We start from the raw sequence: 7,979 nt of genomic DNA, 5'->3' as shown, positions 1-7,979 counted from the left end.
AATCAAACAAATTAAATTAAACAAATTATATGTTTCAATCAATAAGGCAAATAGTTTCCATTTCTTTAAATTAAGTAAACCTTGTTTTCATTAAAGCAAAAAATTTATTTGATTCAATTATATGAATTCAAATAAATTTGGTTGTTTGATTCAAACAAACATTTTTCTGAGTGTAACGTTTTATACATTTGACAATTATGTCTATTAAAATGTCAACTACCAAGTACAGTATTAATTAAAGTACAGTTCGGTAGACATTTGTATTAATTTGTCACGCTTTCATGTTTGTGAATGAGGTATTATCGAATTTCGTTTTACCCAACTAGAAATGAAGCTTTAAACTGAAAATAAGGATTACTGGTACCAAGTAAATTTCACTTGGCTGAAGTAAGTAAAAGTCTTGTTTATTTTCAAAGACAAATTTATTAGAGGCAAATAAATACGACCTGTTGGTCGAAGGAAATGTTTCCTTGAATCAAAGAAATATTAATTTAAATCAAAAAGTATATATTTTACACCAAATGAATGATTCATTTTTTGAAATGAATATCACATGAATTGGAATGAATATTTCTTTGAGGTGGGGAAATATGAATAGAAGGAAAGAAATATATTTTAAGGTCAAGCAAATATTTTATAGGCTCAAAAAACTATTTCCCCACAGCAAATTTCTGAATATTTGAAGCACAAAAATATATCTCTTGATTCAAAAAAATATTTCTTTGGCTTAGACCAGCGATTCCCAAACTTTTTATGCACTTTCTGGGGAGCGGCAGGGGCCCCACCCTCAAATTTTTTCACAATACTGGAACCCAAGTGAGACACTGGACGCTAGTCGTTCGTGCTCGGTTGCTTGCTTCGCTGACCTTCTCGTTGTTAGAGAATTAGAGCCGGTTGAAAAATGAAAAATTGGTTAAATATTAATCAATAGAATTTTAATAAGTTCCGTTAGATTTGTTAGATTATCAAATAAACGTTAAAAAGAGGTAGAAGAAGATCGGATAATAACTTCAAGAGTTATCGCACTTTTGTTGCATTCACAAGATTTGTAAATATTTCATTTATTAGTTCGGATATTAACCGATTTTCAAAAACTTTGTTTTCATTTTCTTTTAATTATATCACGAAATTCATTCAGCCAATTAAAATATAATTGAGCTAAGTCTTTATAATTTCAGTTATTGCAAGTTCATAACAATGAAAGGGTCATTCGTGGTAGGTACACGAAAGTCGAGGAAAGTAGCCTTCTGCTCGCAGCGGGGAGCCTGCCTAGCTGCCCAGCCCGGGGTGGCATCCCCCTGCCGGCGACACTAGTTTGGGAATCGCTGGCCTAGAGTCTAGACCATGCACGAGTGCAATAAAGTAGTTAGTACTTTAATTGTAGTACATATTTTTCCTGAATAAGCAACTGGATTCTTTTAACCTAAATTATAATTACCATTGTTATTAACATACATATTTAATTTAAACAAATCACATAATTTTAAATCTTGGTGAACCTATAACAGAAAAATACGATGAAAAATCTCCCCCAGCAGGAATTGAACTTTGCTCCATCGAGTGTAAAGTCCACAGCGGTGACCATGAAGTTAACGTGAGATGGGAATTTTAAAGCGAAAACCCGTATTTCAACCTCGCTATAAATTTCAAAGAAATATTTCTTCAAATCAAAAACATGGATATTTAATTTAAAAATATATTTCTTTAATCTAAAGAAGTATTCACTTGAAACAAATGACGCCAAATTATTAAGTTTATGACTTAAAAAAATGATTACTTCGTTGGAATAAATGTTTATTTAATTTGAACAATTTAATTCTAGTAATCAAATGGAATATTTTCTTCCACTGAAGAAATAAGAATTTATGTAAACACAATACCTTTTTCATCTAAATAAATGCCCCATTGCTATAAATGCATGAACCCTTTGTGACAAAAAAATATATACTGTAATTTAATTAATATTATTTTTAATTAAATTATTATTTCTTTGATTTAAATAAACCTAAATTCTTCTCTCAAGTGGGGAACAATTACACAGCCACACACACAAAAAAGTGTGCGGATCTGGTAGCAAGACAAACGTATTCCTTTGAATTTTGTGCCGCTGAATTCAAATTCGGTATCAAAAATCACCCATCACGTTATGGTTGAGCCATAACCTCAAAAAATGACGAAAAATCATGCACTGAGGCAAATCTAACCTAACCGAACCTAACTTAACTTCACGTAACACAATTAAACTCATTGTGTTGTCCCGTTGTGTTTGCGGTACCGTTTCATTCAGCTTCGGCTTAACCTACATAGAAGTGTAACCTATCCTAACCGAACAAAACCTGACCTAACCTAACCTAGCCGAATGAAATTCAACCACACGTGTAGCTATGTAAGCTTACGGTTCTCAGTCTTAAATGTGTGCTATATTTAATAGGTTAACTTGATCCTAACCTACAAATAAATCTAACTTAACAGAACCTAACGAAATTTTGCTTAACGCAACACAACTTAATTTAAGTGTTCCCGTTGTAACACAATAAAATTCATTTCATTGTACTACAGGTGGTTAAAAATTTAGACGCACATTACTCATTTGAAGAAACTTAGAACTACAAGTAGAATTGACCCCATTTCAATCAACCTGACAATGTTTGTATCAATTAAAATTTAGAACTATAGCTTAAACATGCAAATGAATAAGAGTTTTATTCAAAAAATTTTTACTGCTATTAATGTCATAATATGAAAGTACGCAAGAACAGGGTTGCCAGCATAATCGGTTAAGTTAGGTCAGGTTTTGTTAGGTTAGGATAGGTTAAACCTCTATGTAGGTTAAGCCGAGGCTGAATTAAACGGAACCGCAAACACAACGGGAGAACACAATCAGTTAAATTGTGTTTCGTGAGGTTAGGTTAGGTTAGGCTAGGTTAGATTATTTCTAGGTTAGGCTCGAGTTGACTTATTCGATGTAGCACACATTTGCTACTGGGATAATATGCTTCCAGAGCTTTACGTGCAGTTCAATAAATTTCTGTTAATTCAGGTTAGGTGAGGTCAGGTTCCGCTGGGTAAAGTTATGTTAAATTATCTGATATCAGGCAAGGGTTGATCCTTCACAGTTGTCGACATGTTTTTGAAGTGAAAATTTGCATCACTGGCATTATTTTGAAATTTATTTGCCTCAGTGCATGATTTTTCGTCATTTTTTGAGGTTATGGCTCAACCATGACGTAATGGGTGTTTTGATACCGAATTTGAATTCAGCTCCCCAAAATCCATTGGAATACGTGTGTCTTGTTACCAGATCCACACACTTTTTTTGTGTGGCTGCGTTATTGATTCAAATTTGTCCTGAATCAGTTCAAAGAATCGAACTCTTTGAATCAAATATATATTTCTTCGAACGACAAATCACATTTCAACGAATCTAGACCTTTTGAATTAATGAAATCATTTTTTTAAATGTAAGAAATATGTATTTCAATCAAGAAATTACAGCCAAAGAATTCATTTTTTTAGATCAACAAAAGATATATGCCTGGTTTAAATACAAATTACTTTTGTCAAAGAATATTTTCTTGATGCCAAGAAATACGATGCACGTAAATGGATTTACTTGGTGCTAAGAATGATTTTTTTCATTGTATCAAAGTGTCCCTATGTCCCGAGTTTACCCAACTGCGTTTGGTAAAGTTTCTTGAATTATTTTTCTCCATGTAGGGAAGTTGTAGCAACAATGTCAAATTCATACTAATTATTTTTTTAAGTCCTATCTTTAATTTAAATTCTAATTGTATAAATGCAGGAGTGTAGCAACGTTCTTAAGCGCTTTTTAAATAATTTAGTAAGTAAATATGACATGTCATTAATATTGTTTAACAAATTGTTAATTTACAAAATATCTGCTGCATACTGGATCTTACGCTAATTTAATATGCTTGAAACTTTTGTATCATACTTCATAGGTATCTAAATTTAATTGCACTGATAATTGCACAAGCACATAAAAGGTTTAATTAATTGAATTAAAATCTTCTAAAACACAATCGAAGAATTAAAAGTAAGATAATATTTATATTTCATACTTCATAAAACATAAAAGTTGCTTCAGCAAGTACAAAAAACAAAAAAAGCGATTGTTAAATGTTCATGGGCAACTTCATCTGTCTGGCCTACCTAAACACCTACACCCTAAAAATTTATTACTTGAGAGTTAAGGTCTTATTGTTCTGCCATTATCATTATGATCAGTTTGTGTTAGGGGTCACCAACAAAACTCAACTGAGCGCGGTTTATTGCACTCACCTTTAAGGCTCAACTTGTTAAGCTACGAGCGAACTTAAAGTAAAATGATCAGTTCTTATCCCATTTTCCAACCAGTTTTTTATGGTAAATCTTTGACCATTTAAGTAGCTCATTTAAAAATTTAATCTAAGGTTAAGAGTACACCTTTTGCAAATTTCACTTCACATAAAGTTAGCCAAAGCGTGCAATGAGTCTGCAAATATTGCTATTTTGGTAGGATTCTCCTTATTGTACAATTGTTACTTAATATTTCCGAAACATGAAAAGTTGACAAAATCTATCTTGAAATCTTGGAACAAAATAACTACAAAATTGAATAAACTGTTTAATAACTTCTTATGCAAATTTGAACTTGAAAAAGAAGTTGTATTTTTACATGTTGAAATCCATCAGAGGAACAATTGCTTTCAGTAAGACCAAAAAATGGGATTGGCTAGATGCAGTCATTTTTACATGGTTTAAAATGATCACCTCTAAACAAACAAATCATAAGTACTTCTCTGGAAAATGTGCCGTTTTCGAGATGTCCCGCAATTAATTATTTTGTTATTAATGTAGAATTAAACATGTAACAATTAACATTTTTAAGAATTTTATTATTATTAAGAATTTAAAATTTCCTCTTGTTAGGATAGCTCATAGGGCAGCATTTTTTTGCTTTGACGAATATTTATTGCATATAATAAAATAACGTGTAAAATAATTGGAAAATAATCTGTTTACCAATAACATAACAAGTATTTTTTTGAATAAAGAAAGTAAGACTCAGTCACAGGAACCAAGTAAAAGAAACATTTTTTGTAATAATCAGTCATTCCCTAAAGATAATATTTTTCCAGGAAACAAAGTTTTTTTCATAGTATCGCGTTACAGCAAATAGTGATTGTTGGTGGAGCGAATAAGTTTTAGAGAAGAGATTCTTGCAAGAAACTATCATTTAGTACGTGAAAAGTTTAATTGTACATGGAATTATCGACAAGTTCTTTAAATTTATGTAAGTAGGGATGATTGCTTAAATTGCTTGATTTGCATTGATGTTAAAAGTTTTTTCAAAAGTCATAAAGGTCTCAAAATTTTTATTTTTATTCCTTAAAATGATAGTAAAATGATGTTATGGCACAAAATTGCCAATTTTTTCTTCTTGAACTAGTATACTTGTTTACGTTAAAAGTGTCATTCTATTTACTTTTTTTACGCTTTCATTCGTCAAAGATTTATTACTATCTATTTTTTGAATAGGATAACAATAGACCTGAAACTGATAACATAATGTGTGGATACTGGGCAAGGGTTGCACCTGTGTTTCTTCTATCTGTGTTTCTCTGTTTTCTTGAAAATTGTGAACTCTAAAAAATCTGTGTTCATTATTGAAAATACTGGCATAATTATTGTTTTTGATGAGCTTATCAACTAAAATTTCAAATTTTTACTGTTAAATTTTATGTGACCTGCCTAAGACTTTTTAACTCTGGACATCATTTGACATAACCGTCAAAAGAGAAAATTGGACCTCGTCGACCCGACAGAAATGAGCGCACTCGAATTACGCCAGCGGTCAACCACCCTCCCAAACTAAAACCTGAGTGGCGCCAGGCGAAAAAGGTATAAAAGTATGTAGTTTTCAGATGGCATGAATTGCGCTAGAGCGTTCTTTAGGTGCTCCTCCCATGATAATGGGCCAATGGGCACGAAGTTTAGAAATACTCTTCCCATGAAAAACAACGTGCGATTAAAACCGAAAAATGTGTTTTCTGTTTCCTCATACTATGTATGTTCTAGCCAGAACGTAAAAGTGAAATATATTTCTTATATTTCTGCACGAAACATATAATTATTAACATTATTTGAAAAGGTATGTGGTAAGGATGCGAAAAGGATGCATTAGGGAATCGTCAAACAAAAATAGTCCTTCTTTAAAATAATAAGAATTTCAGCTTCAGTTGAAGATCAGTGACAAAGAATGCCACATTTTTGTGCATATTAATACTTTCCTCGAAGAAATAAACCAATCTTTTTTCTAATAATGAATATTTAACAACAAAATACATTTTTAACCCAATAGTTTAATTTTTAACCCAAACGATAAATCTTTAATAAATGTGAATAAACTTCTATAAAAAAAGATAAATTTTCGACAACAATTAAAATATTTACACTTACAGTTTGAAAAAATATACTTTTCAATAAAAAAAAAATAATTTTCAATTGGAAAAAATAATTTTTATTCGAAGAATAAAATTTTTAACCAACAAGATGAATTAGGTAGTAAGATGAAGAATATTCTACAATCACAGGGTCAACGTATATAAAGAAGCTCTACATTTTAACAGAATTTGAAAAAATAAACCGTTTGTGGTAAGTTCTGTTTTTAAAAACTATTATTTGTATGCAGATAATGCAACGCAAATATATCAATATGATTGTTTTTTACTTATTGTAATTCATTTCTATTTTCCTGGAATAAAATAATAAAACTAAAAAATTGAAGGGAATAACAAATTTATTTTATTGAAATAGATAAGAAAGCAAATATTAAGGAAATCCCAGTGCATCATAGTCATTCACATAGAAATAAAAGGAAATTTTGAATTAATAAGTTCGTGAAAATATAGTAAATAACCTTAAATATAAACAATTTTTAACCTATCTAAATGGACGGTATTATGGCACTAGAGCAACATTCTTTAGATTATCCAAAGCAGTAAAACAGGTAACTGAATAATTTTCAATACAGCAATTTTATGTTAAATCTTCTTAAGGTCCAAAATCTACAATTTTGAATCAATTTAGTGCGCTCGGCAACTAGCATAAAATAAGATACACTTAAGAAAGCAGAGGCTCAAATTGAATTCGCTCTTCTAAAGATTTGCCAAAGTCTTGAATCCAGATAGGTAGGAAACTTCCGGATATTCAAAAAGCAATAAATTACTATGTTTCCTTGTAATAACATAAACCGTACATATGCATCAAACAGCACTAATTGCTTTTTAAATAGGAGTAGCCCATGTGAAAATCGGCCCAGCGTAGCCCAACTTATAATTGAGTGCCAATTGGGCTTCAAATAGACAGCCCAGATAACAAAAAGTGAAGTTAATCAAAAGATTAATTTACAGTAGATGCAATCCTACCCGAATCCTGAAACCTTTCCAATTATTCATAATTTTTACCAATTGGGCTGCCCAATTGGGGCTCAACTTGTAGTTGGGAAATCTACTTGGGGCCTAATCTGGCCCCAATTAACTTTTCTACATGGGAGTCTACTGATTAATATATGAAAACAGATTTCTGTTTTAAAGATTCAAACATCCAAACACTATGTTCAGAATATATTCAAAAATTCCAAAATTATAACTTAAAATTATGAAATATGTTATTCAATTTTTTTTTAAATCATCATTAATTTACAAATTGTGAAACAACATAGCTGCTTTACTTCTATAATACACGTATACCTCAGAAACTAGTACAACCGATAAAATCGACTAAAATTGTTCGCAACATCTTTCCCCGTGGAAAGCTTATTTAAAAGAACTTCAAAAAGAAGAAATTGGACTTTTAATGGCTAATTAAACTAATATATTGCTAGAGAGAAATAGAGAGTCACAATGCATTAGAAATATCAATTGATAGAAACATGGCGCCCTCTACTCACCCGTATACCCGTGATGGTCATTTTA

General features: G+C 31.0%; 1 protein-coding gene across 1 annotated transcript in view; it reads left to right on the top strand.

The window, feature by feature from the left end:
* Nucleotides 1-7,979, top strand: part of LOC117173603 (paired mesoderm homeobox protein 2A-like) — a 336,189-nt gene that overhangs the window by 311,008 nt on the left and 17,202 nt on the right. The gene's annotated exons all lie outside the window — the stretch shown is intronic.

This window comes from Belonocnema kinseyi, chromosome 5 (assembly GCF_010883055.1).
Source record: "Belonocnema kinseyi isolate 2016_QV_RU_SX_M_011 chromosome 5, B_treatae_v1, whole genome shotgun sequence".
Classification (NCBI taxonomy): Eukaryota; Metazoa; Arthropoda; class Insecta; order Hymenoptera; family Cynipidae; genus Belonocnema; species Belonocnema kinseyi.
Note: the sequence above shows the minus strand (reverse complement) of the source record. Positions and strands in the feature narration are given on the sequence as shown.